This window comes from Vespula vulgaris, chromosome 15 (assembly GCF_905475345.1).
Source record: "Vespula vulgaris chromosome 15, iyVesVulg1.1, whole genome shotgun sequence".
Taxonomy (NCBI): Eukaryota; Metazoa; Arthropoda; class Insecta; order Hymenoptera; family Vespidae; genus Vespula; species Vespula vulgaris.
In genome coordinates this window covers 1,577,124-1,596,955 of record NC_066600.1, presented here as the reverse complement: position 1 = coordinate 1,596,955, position 19,832 = coordinate 1,577,124, and positions in this window count along the sequence as shown.

Sequence of the window (19,832 nt, the reverse complement as noted above, 5' to 3'; positions counted from 1 at the left end):
TAAAAACGGTCGGTTTCTCTTTTTTCTATTACTCTTTCTTTCTTTTTTCTTTTTTCTTTTTTCTTTTTTCTATGATCCCTCGCAATATACGATTAATTTCATCAATTATCGAGGACGTCTCCTTAGTTCGAGATCTTTATCGAAATATCGAATGGAGTTTCAGCGAGTTCTTTTTTCGACGGATTCCCGAAAGAAAAAAAGCAAAGGAAAAAAAATAGTTCTCCCCGTGGATAGTATTTTCTCGAGCAAACGCGAGCGAGCAAAACGTTTCTAGAGTTTTAACGTCGAGAAGTTCGTTTCGAGCGCGCGGGACATCAGATATCTAGCCACTGGAGCACTTTCGTTGCCAAGCAAATCCCGAGGCGATCGAAAGTTTTTTTCGTTTGGAATTAAAGCGACGACGGAGAATAGAAAAAAGCAAAAAAAAAAAAGAAAAGGGAAAAGAGAAGAAAAGATCGAATGAAGAAAAGAGACAAGAAAGAAGAACAAGAAGAAATAAAAGATAAAATAAAGTAGACTATCGATTCTCCCTCTCATCGACTATTTCGAACAGTTTACATTTACGTTCGAGCGGCGATAACTGATCGTAAACGATTATACAAAAGCAAGAGAATTCGTGAAAGATTTCTTTTTCCTTCCATCGAATGGTATACGTCTAGCGAGAGTTTTCGATAATAATGGAATTGGATTTGAGGATTGAGGGAAAGGAAAGGGGGAAGGGACAAGAGGGTTGGAAGGGGGGTTGCTCCGTGAAAATTTCAATTAAGCGATCGAGCGAGAAGAGAAAGAGGGACGTTTTCAGGTCACCGAGAACACGTTCCCCGACGATATCTGATAAACCAAAAATCGTCCATCGTGTTCTCATCTCTCTGAATATTTTTTTCTTTCTTTCTTCTTCTTCTTTCCATTTTTTCTGAATTTTTCTTCTTTCTCTTCTCTCTTTCTTTTTTTACAATGATTGACAAAGATGGAAAAAGAAGAAGTACGAGTTTGAAAACGTTGAACATTGTTTACCGAATATCAAAGTTTTACGAGCTGCGAGATGCGTAATGCACACGTCGTTCCATCAATACTTGTCGGGAGATCAGTAGTGGACGTCGCAGTTTGGAAAATTTATCATTGACTATAAATCAGGGAGAAATTTTCAGAGCTATGCGAAGAGAGAAAGAGCGAAAGAGAATAAGTATGCGAGTTATTTAAGCGCTTGAAATGGGTCATCCGTAAGCTATAATTTCGAAGATCATTTTAGAGATCTATTTCCTTTATCATCAATTTATTTTTCTCTCTTTCTTTCGAGCTGCGATAATTGAAATAATTTTTTGGATATTATTACAATTGTTGCTGCTAACATGCGATTCGATGAACCAAACGGAGATAAATAGATCGTACGAACTAATGAAAAGAAGGTTTAAGTTAACGAGGCAAAGGGATCTATGCGAAGTGTAGTAACGTTCGTAAAAAGAATTCCACGAGAATGAATGAATGAATGAATTGAATGAATAAAAGAAGAAAAGAAAAAAGAAATAAAGAATGAAAGAAAGAAAGAAAGAAAGAATTGCTCGTATAAATCGTTCTTTCGTAACAAGAGCGTTCTAATTTTTCCCGTTAGTTCGACGATCATTATTATGTCACGATTTCGTTTCATCGTAAACGTCTTTCAAAAGAATAACGAACGATTTATAAATTTTGAATGAATTCTTGGGACGTTTGAATTTTGACCAACCTGAAAAGGATCCTCAAATAAGTTCTTAAGTAAATTTATTTTTAAAAATAATATTATCCACGAGTATAATAATAACAGTTGGTCAAATGATTGATTTTTTTTTTTTCTAAAAACGGAAGAAAAAAGAAAGGAAGATCTCAAAGAAATTTTATCAACGAGTGACCTCGCGACGAGATCTCTTTTTTCTTTGGCTTCTTGCCTTCTTAATATTTTTTTTTTTTATATTTCATACATTTAGAACTCGTTAGAAATACATTTGCAAATGTGATTCCGGGTAGACAAATTCGAGTATTCTTTTTGCAGTGGAAATGCGCGCGCACAAGTCACGCTCATCGCTATACCCTCTTTAAAGTTTCATGCCTCGTGGGAATGGCATAGCAGCAGTAGATAGCTAGGTGGTGGCCTAGGTAGCTAGGTGTGCGGATGGTGTGCAGCCACGCTTAAGCGTTTTGGATCGCACCAAGCTCGACGCGTGCACAACCAACCTCCGACATATTTTCTATTTTCCTGACCTTTTTCCCCTTTCCTTCTCGCGTCACCTTTCTTTTCTTCCTTTCTATCTTCCTTCTTTTCTTTCTTCTTTTCGTTTTTTTTTCTCTTGTTTTTTAATCTTTTTCATGTTTCTTTCCCCCTTTCCTTTCACATTGAATTTTAACGAGAAACGTCGACCCACCTGGATGACGCCGTACCTGCTAATCTTCTTTCGTTTGATATCAATTCGTAAGAGAGTAGTTTTTCTAAATTGAAATTAATCTCGACAATACGGTTCATGAAAAATATCTAAATAGGTTTTTCATTTCTTTTTCTTTTTTTTTTTTCTTTCTTTTATTCGGCCGACACCGAATTAAAATGTAACACACGTGATAAACAAAAGATCACTTTTCTTTCTTTACTTCCTTTTACTTCGACGTTACTTAGATTCGAACGAGAATCCGACGAAAGTCGATTTGGATACAATACGTTGCACAGAAATATTTCGTTGGAAATTCCTTTTTTTTTTCTTATTTTTTTCTAACTCTCTTTTTTACTTTTTTTCTGAAAAAGAGAGAGGAAGAGACGAAAAAAAATCGATGCTTTTTCACACCTCTTTTTTATTCGACCGACGGACCACAAGCATGTAACGGATGATAATAGAAAACTTTTGAAAGCGCTTTTCCCTGCCGTCGCGTCGCTTACTTCCCGTTTCGGGATTAAAGTTTAACGTATCGATATCGCTCGGAATCGAAGCTTCCCCGCGAGAGTCGCTCGTAACTCTTCCCCTTTCGTTCTCCCTTATCGCATCGCGACGAGGAGAACGACGACGACGACGACGACGACGACGACGACGAGAAGGAGGAGAAGAAGGAAGAGGAAGAGGAAGAGGAAGGGAGGAAGGGGAAAAAGAGGCTACTAGTACCGACGAAAGCAGGCTAGCAAGCAAGCTAGCTAGCAAGCTAGGTAATATCCATTTCGAGTTGCAGCAAGCCGCCGAAGATCGATCTCTCACTTCCTCTCTCTCTCTTTTTCTCTTTCTCTTTCTCTCTCGTCCCCAGTTTTCCTCTCGTTATCCCCTCTTCTTCTCCTACGTTTTCTCTCTTCTTGCTCACCGAACCGGAAACTCCAAGTGCGCGAGAGTCTCTTAAGTGCAACCCACCGAAATACTACTACTCGTCTACTTCCGGTCGTTCAGGAAAAAAAGAAACCCAAAGCATGATAGAATTCGTACGCTTCGCCGATAGAAAGAATATATCTATAGCGACGAACGGAAACGAAAACAAAGAGACGTGGTATTGGGGGGAGAGGGAGTGGAGAGAGAGAGAGAGAGAGAGAGAAAGGTCAGGGGAAGGGGTTATGTAGCAAACGATGGCGATTCGTTGATTTACGAGCTCGATCGAATTCAACTCTCGTTTCGATGGTTCGATGGATTTAATAAATTCGCGAGAGTGTAGGAAAGGGAGAGAGAGAGAAATAGAGAGAGAGAGAGAGAGAGAGAGAGAAAAGATCATTTTTAACGTTTCCTATAAACAGAGAAATTGAGGTCAGAGTGATTACCAATTGCGGTTTGTGTATGTATCTACGTACGTACTATTTAAATATATCTATCTACTATGCTGTTGATTACATAGTATAGCGAATTGGTTGAGCGTATAATGTCACTGAACGACTCATGGCGTATTTCATCGACTCCGCGTTGACGTTGCGGATGTGAATACAGAAAGAGAGAGAAAGAGAGAGAGAATATTTCCATTTGAAGAGAAAGAGAGAGAGAGAGAGAGAAGAGAGGAAACGAGAGAAATAGCCACTCGCATGGTTATTTTACGGTATTTATTCTCGCGTGTATTTACGCTAAATCATTTTTACATCGAGGCCGACGATAAATAAGCTTAATATCGTTGAAAATTAATCTCCGGTTGCTCGTTACAGTCGCCAGTGTCCGTTCAATATTTCCTATTTACAATTACGCGTTCCCGAGAGTGTTGCTTGATCCTCCCTTGGTCCTCCCATGGTCCTCCCTTGGTCCTCTCTATTTTCTCCTTCGTGTTCACGGAAACGAAGAAGAAACAAGATACACATATATATGTATTATGGAGAAAGAGGAAGAGAGAGAGAGAAAATAAAAATTTGCGGAGAGATTTTGTTCGATCGAGATGAAAGAAAAATTTGTAGAAACATTGGAAGAAATGTCTATGGAAATAATAATAACAATAATAACAATAATAATAATAAAAAAGAGAGAAAAAAAGAGACAAGAGTCATCTTTACGTTTTCACGTGGTTTCTAGTTCTCGACGTAGGAACGAGAGACGCCATTCATATGTCTTTTTCTTTTTCTTCTCTCTCTCTCTCTCTTTCAGTTTCTGTCTATCTTTCTCTATCTCCTTTTTTTCGCTTTTTATGCTCTTTCAACTTCACAACGGCAAGTCGTTTTGTATCGTCTTGAAAAACTGTTGACTTTTACGCGAAGGCCTAGACATGCATGGTCGTTCTTTTGCAAGGGATTTCAGACGGTTGTCGTATCCTTTCTTTCCTTCTTTCATTCTTTCTTTCTTTCTTTCTTTCTTTCTTTCTCTATTCGTCTACTTCGTACTCGCAAAAAATAAAAGGAAAAGAAAATAAAAGGAAAAACTCGAAAAGAGCGAGTAAAAAATATTAAACGGAAGGGTACAACATACAAAAGTCGCGTCGTCTTTTTTATCATCGAGAAAAGCAGGATGTAAACGTAAAGGTTAAAATGAAACGAAACGTATAGGCGAACGAATTAATACGCTAACTCTCTTTTTATCCGTCTGTCTGTCCGTCTATCTGTCCGTCTGCTTCTCTTTTCACTAGTTATGTATACTCTACTTCTTCAAGCTGATTTTTACTTTGGTATATACTTTTTTCTCTTTTCCGAAAATTCATTTCAAGCGAGTAGTCCCTACGTTGAACGAAGTCGAGACGACGAGAATTTTTGCGGATACTTTTTCATCTTCTATTTTCGCGAACGATTCTAGCCCCTTTGACGGTTCGATTTTCGGTGCACCGTCGATCTCACACGTGGCCGTTATTTCTTTCATTTCGATGTCGAATCTTTCGTTTCTAATCAAACGTTCCTTCAATCTCGATTTTCTTCTTCTTTTCTTTTTTTTTATTTCCTCCTTTTTTCTTTTTCTTATTCGATTTCTTCTTCTTTATCTTTATCTTTTACTTATTCATTCATTTTCCGATTACTTAATTATTCTAATGTCGTGAATCATTTTATTTCAGTAATAATACTCTCGTATAAAAGAAAGAGAACAAAAGATTTCTTTTTCTCTCTTACTCTCGCTCTCTCACCCTCTGTTTTTTCCCGAGGGAAGCTAATTTTCAGAAGGCTCTTGTTTTTCCTCATAATACCACCGACGTACCTATTCAAGATAAACATCCTTAATAAGATCTAAGACAAACGTTCAATAATGAGAGAGCCGCCGCCACTGCCGCCGCAACCGCAAGAAACAGTCTCTGTATTTCTTTTGATTCCTCGCGTATGTATTGTTAATATATAATATATATATTTTTTACATACATATTATTTTTAGTGACTTATCGCGAACTATTATAAAACGAACGAACGCGACGATGATAATTCCTATGTTAATATTAACCAAACTGTCAGATTTGTTACTTTCATTATTATTATTTATATAACAAATACATTATACTCAACCTTTTTCGAAAGACATGAAAATATATTCGCTCTTTACGACGACGACGACGGAGACGACGACGGAGACGACGACGACGACAACGTTACTGCTCGAGGAAATTGCGAGCTTGAAAAATGGTTCGATCGATCATCGGCCGCGTACTGAACAACGTTTCAAACCGTTCGTGACAAATGTAGGTAGATAGGTAGATAGGTAGGTAGATAGGTAGATAGATACGTACGAGGATGTACGAAAAAAAAGACATATGAAGACAGAGAGAGAGAGAGAGAGATTGAGAGGGAAAGTAGTTTAAAAGCATTTATGATAAATAAATTTCGAGTCCAAAATTTCGACGAATCTGGATATGGATTACTTTGAAGAAGGACGATTGGTTCGACGATTAGTTTCGTTTCGAAGAATTTCCTTGTTGCTTACCAATATTATACTTTAAGCGTTGATGATAATGCCGGTGTTGGTTGATGGTAATGGCGGTGGCGATAGCGATAGCGATTGCAATGGTAGTAGTAGATTATACAAGCAAAGGATATCGTAAATCCGTGCAACGCCAGAAAAGCTAGGAGAATTAATATTCTCGGGAATGCCGACGGCGTCGTCGCCGTCGTCGTCGTCGTCGTCGTCGTCGTCGTCGTCGTCGTCGTCGTCGTCGTCGTCGTCGTCGTCGTCGTCATCGTCGTCGTCGTCGTCGTCGTCGTCGTATCGGCATCGTGTACGGTTTATATCCATCCGTGAAACTCTCTAGCTTTGCCGCCTTGTCAACGTGCCTCGCAAGTATTTCAATTTGCAATCGCATTCTACGCTCTCTCGAGTCCCCTATCCTCCACTTTCGTAACCCCCTTTCAACCACTCTTCCCTTCCTCCCTCCCACCCTTCCTTCTTCACTACCACGCGCATCCGACTGCGTCCGCGTCCGCGCCCTTGGAAATTTAAGCGGGATGAAGCGATTCGCGGGAATACATTTGCATTGCTTAGCCACATCGAATATCGCGATATTTAGTCGTCTTTGTTACATTGTTGTATACATATACATATACATATATATGTATGTATGTATGTATGATGTGTGTATACGTATATGTAAAGAGAAAGAGAGAGCGAGAAAGAAAGGAATATCTCATACGAATGATGAAAAGCAACGTTATCCTAAACACATTGAATTGCATCGCATTGCATTGCATTGCATCGCATTGCATCGCACAGCACTCATACGCATTATGCTCGCATCACGGAAAGATATCTCGTACGATTCGATACATTACTCGCGAATATTCTCTCTCTTTCTCTTTCTCTGTCTCTCAGTTTAACCCCTAAACAAATAGCTATCGAAACTATCGATCACTATTTCAACATTTCCCTCGTTTCAAACTGTCAAAGCTCTTGCCAATGGATCGAATAGAAATTCTAGATACGCTCGTAGGTGATCGCGTGCAACGCGATGAAATGCCTAAGGGGAAGAGAAAGAGAACATTCTCTGCTTTAAAAGTTTTTTTTTATCGTACTAGTCCGTAATTATCGTCCCGGTGCAACGTTACTATCTGATTTTCTAAGTACGTTTTAATAATGCCATGGTTAACTCACTAATTCCTTTGAGATCGTGTTCACTCGTGATAGAGTTCTCTCTCTCTCTCTCTCTCTCTTTCTTTCTCTCTCTCTCTCTCTCTCTCTCTCGTTCTCTCTCGGTCTCTCTTCATTTCTCTGTGCATTTTCGTAAAGGAGAAAAGAAAGATACAGACACCGTCGTGCTGACGGTTAAAACCTTCGCCAGGAAGAAAGCAATAATCGTTATGCAAAGCTGTAGTCTGGCTGAGATAACCGTGGTAGGGCCACTTAAAACGAAGCTCTCACTAACCTCTGGGCAAAACGATTTCCCCGGTGTGTCCAACGTTTTATAATAGACGAAAAGAAAGTGGAAGCTTGGTTAGACCGAAGAAGAGAAAGAAAAAGAAGAAGAAGAAGAGAAAAAGGAGAACAACTTGCGCGAAAACGCGGTTGCGATAAGAGTGGGAAGGAACGTGGTATCCCAGAGCTTAGTTATTTCTCGATCTTACTAACCCGTACTAGGTACGGGTAAAAGAGAGCAGATGTTTTAAGGTGCCGTATCAAGAATATGTCCGTATTCGCGAGAACGGCTACGAAGAAAAATTTCTTTAATTAAAGGAGGATTATTTTTAATACGTTTCAACACGAACTACCTGATTGGACGACGATCACCGATCTGATCGATATCGTCGATTTATTTTCACGTTGCGATAAGATTAATTGAACAACGGCGAGAAAGTCGATTATTCAAAAATATGATCAATTTAATCGAACGACTTATAGTTTATCAACACGTTGATCTCGGTATAGATATATGATGCGGAATTTATAAGCGAATCGTCTATAAACTGTCTGCTGATGTTTACGAAAAGAAAGTGCACGAGAGTACACAGGTGTATATATGTGTGTGTCTGTGTGTATGTGTACGAGTATATGATATCTAAATCGATTCGAGATAGATATAATTCGGAATGTGGAAAAATAAATCCGTTCTTCCCCTTTTTACATACCATTCGGCAGATATTTCCCGGTCCTGGATAAATGCAATCTCAGAATACTCAAGTGCGCAATAACACTTTTATTATGATTCGAGTATTTCCATTCGGATTCGCTAGGCGGTACCCCGTTTCTTCTCGGTTATTGCATACAGCAATAGATAGATGCAAAATTTCTCGAGATCGATTTATAACGTCGTCTAGGTACTCGTAAGTTCGATAGCGGTGACTTTCTGTTCCCTTTACGATCTTTTCGAAAGAAAAATCAAAGAAAAACATTGGAAAATTTTGATCGAACGTTACTCTCTCTCTCTCTCTCTCTTTTTCTCTCTCTTTCTCTCTCTTTTTCTATCTTTATGCGTGTAATACGTCCGATGCTGTTTAGTATCACACACTGGCCGATATTTCTTGGAGCTGTCGTTTATGGATGATGTTTTTTAACGCGTACCTTGTGTCCCTGGCAGACCCTCATCTATCATTATAGCATCGAATGGCAGAGCTTTGCCCAGCCAACCAGCTAGCCGTGCTTCGGCTCGATCGAGTTGCAAAGAATTTCGGTATGCAACCTCTTCTCTTTTCGTTATCGAGAAATACGAATCTCAAGGGATAGTAGTATAGTTTTGAATTCTCACGTGGTGTATGTTATACCTTTCGGTCGGATGGACGAACGAAATGAAAGAAAGGAAAAGAAAGGAAAAAAAAATAAAATAAAATAAATGGATATTCTACAAGTCGAAAAATCTCAAGACTATTTTACATGGGATTCCTATCGCACGAAGATTATTTTAAATCCGTTTAAAAGAAACTACATCCTCTTCTCGGATTACCAACACGTTTCGCGAAAGAAGAAAGCTCGGTGGATGTCGGCCAAGTACTTACTTCCGACATTAAAGTCCTTTACTAAACGCGTATCTTCGACTTTAACGATAGAAACATTTTATCCTTTCCGTTGGTCGCAAGCTCGAGTCCCCTCTTCTTCTTATTCCTCGTTTTTTTTCTCTTGTTCTCTCCTCCCTCCCCCTCTTTCTCTCTTTCTCTCTTTCCACTATTATATTCAATACTAAGAACGAAAGGGAACACAGTCAAAGCTCGAATTTAATAACCCTCTAGATAATTATTTCCAAGTTTCTAAAGCAAACGATTTCAACATTAGCAGATTTTCAGGAAGGTCGTTCTTAGAGCATAAGTCGTTTTCCCATTAATAAAGCCGATTAAAGTTCTTGTACATTTGCTACATTTATGTGAATTTCATGAGTAGTACGACGCCTTATTGGCAATAAGAAGCTCGCATGGGGTCGAGAGAAGGGATACTCAAAAACATTTAAAGATATCTTTTATGGGTGACCTTTCCCAACTAATATTAACCCTCTAACGCAGTTTATGTTAACCTACATATACATATATATATACATACATACATATATATGTACGTACGTACATATGCATGCATGCATGCGTGCATACTAAGTTGGGCACAGGTGCATGTTGATGATGCTACTACACGTTCAAGCTACGTACATATATAGATTTGTGTTCTGGCGAAAATGTTCGGGGAAAATCCTACGTGTGTTACATTGCCGAGCTATATAGAAAGCATCGTGCGAGTAGAGAACACCCACTCGGTAGAAAGGCAAAGGAAGGTACAGACACCGCTTGATGGGAAGGGGGAGGGAAAAGGGGCCGCCTGTGGGTACTTAAAAGCCTACCTGGCACTCCGCTAATGTTCTCATTACGTTTTACCCGTGTGCTTCCGTTTTGGATTTAATGCATGCAACGGTACCACTACCATCGCCATCACCACCACCACCAATACCACCACTACTACCATCACCATCATCCTCACCATCACCATCGCCATCAACATCAACACCGCTAGCAGCATCTCTATCGTTATTACCGAAAGCAGCGTACTAACAAGTAAATAGTTAGCACTGACTACTTCGAAAGACACGAGTGTCCTATTAAAAGATAATAGGGGATGATAAAAATTATTGAAGAAATGAAACTCAAAAGCTCTGATCTCGATGATACTCTCTTTCATACTCATCATGATGATCCTTTGACTGTTTTGGATAAGCGAGAAAACTCAAGGAAAGAGATTATCTTTCTCATTTATCAGCAAATTGTCGTGAGAGAAAAAGAGAGAGAGAAGTAACAGACCAAGGATGAAAGAAATTTTTTATTGGTATTATCGTTTCGTTTCTTTCTCTTCCGCTACTATTACTATTATTACTACTACTACTACTACTACTACTATTACTACTACTACTGGTACTACTACTGCTACTATTGTTATTATTATTATTACTACTACTACTATTTTCCTTCACTTTAAGTGTATCAAAGAGAAAGGAGAACTGCTCTTTTTCTCTTCTTTCTCCCTCTCTTTCTCTCTCTCTTTCTTTTTCTCTCTCTCTCTCTCTCTTTCTCTGCCTCCCTCCCTCCCTCTCTACCTCTTTCTTTCTGTGATACATCTTCTTCTTCTTCTTTTTATATGCCAACGAGAAAGGTTTTACAAAAGGAATATTAAATTTGTAAAAAAAAAACTCCCCGTCGAAGTTACGAGCTACGAAATGAATTTTTTCTCGCTGTGTTACTTTGTAGTATTTTCTCTTATACAAACTTCGCTCTCTCTTTCTCTCTCTCTCCCCCCCTCTCTCTCTCTCCCTCTCTCTCTTACTCTCTCTTTCTCTTACTATATACTATATACATATAGATTCTGATTGTCCTTTCGTTAAATTAAAAGTAAACTCGACTTTTTGGAGACAACGAGTACCATACAGGTATTCGATATAGAACACGTATAAACGCGAAAAGAAAAATTCATTTCTTTTTATCGGAAAAAGAATAGAAAATTTGTCGGTATAATTAAAATCTTTTGTATAGTATCTTTACAACGAGATGCCCTTTTTTTCCCCTTTTGTTTGTATGTTTATTTTTTGTAACAAAATTCGATCATTTTATTGGATCGAATATCGTCTATTCATATATGTTACATATAGAAACAAAAAACGTTTGACATTTTTCGGACAAAAAATTTGATTATTTCTCGAAAGTTGCTCGAAATATATCGAAAGGGAAGAATCGATCATAAAGTTAGTCATAGGTCAAGACCCGAAGGTTCTAATATCACCATGAAATCGTTGGTATATTGGCCGAGAAACGTAGAGAAGAGAGCAAACGATAGCATGAACGCCGTGCCGATGGTCCGGAGAAGTGGTCAGTAGGATTTATGTATGAGACGTTGCCGGGGCTTAGGGAGATAAATTAGTCGAGTTGGCAATAAAAAGTCGACTCGCGGATAGCCAGGATTACACGGATGTACTGCCACCAAATCGATGCTTCTGCTTCTACTGCTTCTGCTTCTGCTTCTGCTTCTGCTTCTACTGCTGCTTTCTGCCGTCTACTTCTTTATAGTATATCTTCTACATTTTTCTTTATTTTTCTTTTCCATTTCTTTTCTCTCTTCCTTTATCTTCTTTTTTTTCTTCTTCTTTTTCTTCTTCTTTTTCTTCTTCTTTTTCTCTCTGTTTTTTGAATCATCTCAAATAATTTTTTTCGTTACACACAGATGCACGCGCCTTGTCATAGTGCTTAGATTAATTTAATTAAATCAGATTGGAATTTTGAGACGTTTTTTTTTATTGAATCGGTTTCATTTTTTTGTCTATCCATTTTTTTTATTGGTTTTTTTTTTTTTACATTAATAACTTTTGAATATCGTAATCTTAAAACTATTATTTCGTAGAATGATATGAAAAATTCTTGAGTTGGCCGAACAATTGTTGTTCTTCATTTTTTTTCTTTTTCCATCTATCGTTCTTTCCTTTCTTCGTTTCATCTACAGATCTATCTAGAATATCTATCGTCGATGTTAATCAACGTTCCTTAAACTGTATAAACTTTCTATCGGAGAAGGATGGTTGAAAGAGGGCTTTGAATTTTTGCAAAAAATTTTTCAAAGAAACTAGAGATTTCTAAGCATGGAGATGATCACCTCCGGGCACGATTTAATTTTACGTTGAGAATATCTCCTTCTTCTCTTCCATCTTCTCTCCGGCGTCATCTAGGTTGGATGGTTGAGAGAAAAAAACGTGAAGGAGATAAAAAAAAAAGAGTGGTACAGAGACAGAGAAAGAGAGAGAGAGAGAGAGGTCTTTTTTTTTCTTACCCTCCTAATGACGTCACGCACACACGACACCTCACTTTTTCACGTTACTTCGTAAATTGTTAAAAACGAGGACTCGACTTTATCTTTGAATATACCATCGGAATCAATGACGTATGAATAATTTCGATAAATCGTTCGATATTGATTTTCCTAGCTTCCCATGAAAGCTTCGAGAAAAAGGAGAGAGAGAGAGAGAGAGAGAGAGAGAGAGAGAGAGAGAGAGAGAGAGAGAGAGAGAGATACATGTAGATATATGTATATACGTAAAATGGAAACTCGCGAATCGTCGAAATGATAAAAATAGGCCATGGATTTATCCGACTGTACTTTGAAAAGTAATAACGAACCTGTTTGCGGTTTTACTATCGATAGGAAAGTTCTAAAACATTTCAGGATCGTTTAAAAGCACTTATTAGTTGAGTTTCGAACAATGATCTAAAGTATTTTAATTAACAATTATTATGTTATGTAAATCGAAATTTGATTGAAAAAAAAAGAAGGAAAGGAAGAAATAAGAAAAGCATGAAATGGAAGGAGATTAATTCATATTTTGAAAAAATGGAACAAAAGATATGACGATGATTATGTATAGATTTAAAAAAGAAAAAGAAAAAAGAAAAGAGGAAAGAAAAAGAAAACGTAGGAAAAGCGATTGTTTCGTATTGTGAAAAAGAAAAGAAAATAGAAGAAAGAAAAATGACAATGATTATTCGTGAAGGAAGGAAAATTTTTAGAATAATTATGACTCCCCCTAATTTGGATCGTAATTTAGGTCGCGCAGAGACATCAAAACCGAGTTCTCTCTCTTGTCCATTTTCATGCTCGGCACGTTAAATTACGGTTACGTTTAATTAGAAAGAAAGAAAAGAACAGCTGTGACATCTCCGAAGAGTTCTGTCGTAGCTGCTGCTGTTCATTCTCTTTCTCTCTTTCTCTATCAGTCGTATTTTTCACACTCTTTTCTCTCTCCTACAAGGAGCAAGAGCTTTCAACTGAATTTTTGCGTTTATTAACGTTTTATCCTTAGTATCCTTTCAAAGAAAACCGCAGCCAGCCGGATATAATTTTGCGGTTACCGTTTGTGCACCCATTTTCGTGAATATTCAGCCATTTTCGTTTTCTTTCTCTTTCTCTCTCTCTCTCTCTCTCTCTCTCATTCTCTGTATTTTTCTTTTTATTTAAACTTTGATCGGAGACCTAAATCTTTATTTTTTTAATACGAGTTAATAGCCAGTATTTAATTTACGTAAGTCTGGAAAAATTCATTTGGAAAATTGTTTGTTTATACATAGAAAATAAATATCAAATGTCGAAAACCCTTCGTATTAATTCGATCGTAGGCTTAGGTCAAAGTATTATTGAGTCATTTTGTGGGGCATTAGATGTCAGTAGCAACTATTGAAAATCGAACCCAGACGCATTGTGAGGAAGATTCAATGCCGCCTTCGTATATCCAATTATCGGCTTCCTTGTAACATCGTATTCTATGAATTATGCATTGTATCCACGCTTGATTCGGGACAATTTTCACGGAAGCTTTATTCCAAGCGAGATTCAATTTAGCGTATAATAGTTCTGATGGAGTCTTATATTTATTTGTTAATTTTGTTTTGTTTAAATTTGTTGTCTCCTCCTCTCTCTCTCTCTCTCTTTTCTCTCATAAAAAATTAAGTCTTTTTATTTTTTGCCCTTCTTAATTATTTCAAATTAAATAATAATAGCAATTAGTAATAATCTTATATAGAATTACGAAACGTTCGAAAGAAATTATAATTTAAATATCAAAGCTAGAGAAAATCAAATAGAACGAATATACATATGCAGATGCCTGCGTATATGCCTGCATATAGATATTCAATAGACATGATCTGAACTAGTAATATCGATTGATATTACATTCGTGTGAAATAGCGATATACACTAGAGAGTAACGAATACACCTACATATACAGAGAGACACAGACCTGCATAGATACATTTTGTAAATAATTAGGGTTAATTAGAGAATATTCAGCAAATAGATATAAGATATATCCTATCATTGTCAATTGGCTATAAACTAATAGCGAAACCGAAGAAAGAAATACGACGATTGGAAATGTAAAGAAAAGCTTTCTCTCTCTCTCTCTCTCTGTCTTGAAATAGGCTAATCTAATTGCCGTAGCTCGCTAATCTTTTTCAAGAATTAGAGTAAGTTTTCTTTCAATGCAATAAACTTTCGCGTAAAGTAGAATCGAATTTTCCAAAAGAAAGTTTGGAAAATCTCTTTCTCGAATAAGATATATATATATATATATATATATATATATATATATATATATAGAGAGAGAGAGAGAGAGAGAGAGAGTAAATTTTCCTTAGCCTCGAGTAACCATTTATTAAAGTTAAAATTGAATCTTAAATAAGTAGACACTTAATTTGCGTCTTTAACGATTGGACAAACAAATTACATTAGTCGTACGTACCTGCATACCTACGTGCTTTACCGGCATACCGATTGATGCATTGAATTTGCGAAGATCAAACGGGCATTGCGCTTTGATTGTATGCAAGTCAGTACATATTTGCGTGACATCAATACGAAATCGATCGCTAATCCCTGACTTCGATTAGATCTTTTAGAAATTTGTAGGATTAAGTTTGTCTGTGTGCGAGTGCACGTCGTTTCGAACGCGTTTAGAACTATTCGTATAACGATTACGGCATTAGAAATTAATTGATAACGTTACATCGATGAAATTAATTAATTATTAATTTTTCTGTCTCCTTCTCTCTCTCTCTCTCTCTCTCTCTCTCTCTCTCTCTCTCTCGGTTGTTCTCTCTCGCTCTTATTATCGACTTATCAAGATGATATTTTCTCATAATCATTATCATCGCGCAATTATTTCACAATTGCGCTAGATATCCATCGATGCGTACTAACTATGCCAAAGTAGATATTATGTAATAGCAGAGGTGCATTGGCCATTAATATTTCGTGCTTGTCATCGAAATTCAATTTCCATGGAACTGCGTTACTCGACGCGCATGAGGAACTCTAATTCAGTGTCTGCGGTCGTGTCAATCAACTCCACGCCGGCCAACTAGCTAGAAATAATTAATGTCCGGCAAATTTCGAGAATAAACAGGATTCGCTTTACGAGAAATTGAATAAAAAAATATCTGCCGCGATATCGTATTGCTGAATGTTTCGATTAGAAAAAAAAGAAAGAAAAAGGGATGAAATAGAAAGGGATGATCTTCTACATTTTTTTTTCTCTTCTCTTCTTTTCTTTTTTTCTTCCTTTTTTCTTACAATTATTTTTTTTTTCTTTTTTTTTTTTTTTACAAAAAATAAAATACAGCGAGATCGTTGTGAGAGATCGTCGAATTATTAATTATAAGAATTATGGGAATTCTCTCCTTCTTTTTTTTTTTTAGTTAAATCGTTGTGTATATGTATACGAATTATTAATGAAAGTATAATCAACGATCGTATATGTAACGTGTAATTTAAACATTCGAGTTTAATAAGATAGTGGGAAAATCAATCTCACATATTCCCTTTAATTCATTATCGATTCTCTATGATCAATATATATGTCTATCACTCACATAGGTTATACGTATACGTTCTGTTGTGTCTTGCGATCGATTCCAAGCTATAGAAAATCTATGCGATTTGAAATCAACGATAGGATCGTCGAATAAACGTTAATCCTTTAATACCTATTTCGAATTATACGCGAAATCCGTGCAATTAACCGAGTCGCATCGTTTCTCGTTATCACGAACTGGAAAAATAAGCCTTTTACCATTGGAAAAGATAAAATTTTCATATATATAAAATAAAAAAAATATATATATGAAAATAATTTATTCTGTCACATATCGAACGTAAATTTATTTTAAATGCGTTAAATTCGATTGTGTAAACAAAAAAAAGTTGATCGATTGAACGTAATAATGTATTTTTTTATTTGATTCAAATTAAATGAAAAATTATATATAAATTTGAAAATTTTCGATTAAAATATACTCTTGTCGTAGTAAATCATCATTCTAAAATGAAAATAAGTGTAGGTATATAGCTTATGGTAGACAAAGAAAAATACACAGGCAATCAACCCTTGGCCCCAAATTGGAAGTAGCAAGATAAATGAAGGCGTTAGGGAAGATGCTAATTGCCATTCCGCGAGCGTCTCTAGAAGCTAAGGGGATAACTGCAACTCGGTTAGCATAACGAGACGAGTCGACAAATCCATTTTTACGACAAACTTGTTCGCCACGCGAGATGAATCTTGATACCGGTTGCTTTATCGTATGACTTATCGATCAAAACGATTGTCTAAATATATACGTATGTAAGTACATATATATATATATATATGTATATTTATATATGCATTACTAATAAATTAATTTTTATACTCGCAGATATTAATAAAACGTTTAAAATCTAATCAATTCATTTTTAAATCAACGTTTACTTCCGCGTAATCGATTAAAATAATATTTAAATATGATTATTCGTAAGAAGTTGGAAGAAATTAATTAATATTTAAATCAACCCACACTCGTTAAAAATTAATAGAAGTGACATACATACGTACGCGTATATAAATTGATAATGTAAAAATAAAAAGGCAGTGAAAAATATGTTGATAAAAAAAGAAAAAGGGGATATGTCGAAAGACATTCATAATTTAGAAAATTTTTTATAATTTGTCCAAACAAAAAATAACTTTTTTTCTTTTTATTTTTCGTCTTTTTTTTTTTTTGCGACAGACCCTCTGCAGAGCAACCAACAGCTGCGTCTGGGTCCGCGCGTACGCGCCTTGAAATTGAACGACATGCAAAAACAGATTTACATCGGGATTACCTGCGATCCGATCGGTAAAGGAGCTCCGTGTCAATCAAAGTAATGGATAAGTATTCAGACGACGTGAATCCGTATTGATTGAATGCACGCTCGTACGTTTGATCATGGTAATAACAAGCGCGATGAGAGTTGAAAGGGATCATGACTGAAGCGCGTCAATTAACGTTCTTAAGAATACCAGAAATGTAATCTTCGCCTCTACGATAATAAATTTAATTATTTTAAAGCATATAAAAATAGAAAAAAAATCATGCCAATTTATATCTTTCCTTTCTTCTTTTATAATAAAATCAATATAAATAATTTAAATAAAATTTGTATTAATACTGAATGAAAATAACCAGAAATATATGACGTCCATTGAATTATAAATAATACATATATATTTTTTTAAATATAAAAAATATATTAATAATGAGATAGTGTAAATATATAATAATAATAATAATAATAATAATAGAATTGATAAGATGAAACTTTATCGATTAGCGCCTGCGAGATGCAACAAAAGTGAGTTACAACTCTGTAATTCTGGTTATCTATACACAGGAGGATACGTGAGAGAAAGTACTAATACTTTTATACATACGTTATCACGAAAATATTCACGTTTTGTCTAAGAATAAACTCAACTAACAAGCGAGACAGAGAGAGAGGGAGGGAGAGAGAGAGAAAGTTCGACTACATTGATAACACGATTACACGTACGTGAGAGCACACAAGTCTTAGGGCACAACTCGATTAGCAGAATCCATAGTAGCGTTCCTTCGACCGCGATAGAGAAATAAACGATCGAGTAGTAATAATAGTATGAGAACATTCGTTTGACCGCAATCAGAAGAAGTTTGTTCCATGGAAATTGCCACGAGCTCATCCCAACGAAGAATTATATAATCGATTATATCGTGATAATAAAACATTTTAATCGATCTGTTCTGTTCGTCTGTGCAAGAAGAAAAGAAAAAAAGAAAGAGATGGGAAGAGTAAAAAGGGAGAAAAAAATGGAAAGGAATATGTGAAAGAATAAAAAGAAGAATAAGAAAAGATAGAACATATAAATCGATCTTCGATATGATTTTTCTTTTTTTTTTTCTTTTTGTTTTTATATATATATATATGTATCCATAACGAGAAGATACATATCGATAGTATCGATATTAAACACAGATTGGCATAGGAATGAGAGATGCGAAAGACTAGGCTCGTTATCTTAAGCATAATAAATTTTCCTATTGGACTTTCGATTTTCTGTCACGTAGCACGTCCTCACGTGAGATAAGAAAGACACTACCTCTTCTCAGAGGTCGTAGTTTTGGTCTTACACGTCGGTCACGTAGTACATTACTGTATATGTAAAGAGGCTGCAACGTAACGTCGATAGAAACTACCTGCATTCTCTCTCTCTCTCTCTCTCTCTTTTTCTCTTGTTCTCTTGCTCTATCTACGTTAGTCATAACGCACAGAGATTACATATGCAACCAATCGCGACCGTGTCGTTCTCATCTGGCCTAAACATGTCTCTCGTTCAACAATATCTCGATATCTATGTTATGTTATGCTTCAAGTTCTTTCTTTCTCTCTCTCTGTATCTTTTTTTCGCTCTCTATCTATCTTTCTATCTGTCTTTCCATCTCTCTCTCTCTTTCTCTCTTTTTCTTTTTCTCTTTTGGTTATCTCCTCGTGTGTATCTTTGGCCGGCTTCTCCGGTTTACCTTCATATCGTGATAACACTTTCGTGTCCCGTCGAACGCAAACACGCGAGCCTCCTTTACCATATGGATATATATATATATACATATATATATATATAATATATGTGTATGTATATGTATGTATGCATAGCTGGGACGTTGAAACAACCTGGACACGTATGTTGAGCTTCACACTCGCATTGTCAGATTCCTCTGGTTCTTAGATAATTTTCATATTTTCTAGGAAAATTTTCTTCTCAGAGAAACGTGAAAATTCGTTTATGACGTTCAAATGAGTACCTTTGTTATTATGAGTTTTCGAGTATAATGACGATTGGATATTAGAAAAGAGAAGTGTGGAAAAGGAAAGTGATTAGAAAAAGTGTGAGAATATTCAGATTGGTTCAGATAAAAAAATGAAAATTCTAATAAGTGAACATCAGACATATTTCATCGTGGATAGAAGAATACTGATGTAAGGCATAGCTTTGTTTGTTATTTCGAGTTTCAAACCTTGGAATAATTCAACCATTTTTCGCGACCCGACGGAAAGTGTAAATTGATGTTATTAATCAGTTAAAAAATGATTTAACATAAATCCGTAAGTCGAGAAAAATTTATGTGATTTTGAACTAAATCTACTTTGAATTGTTCATACGACGATTATTTTTCATGAATAATAATACTCCT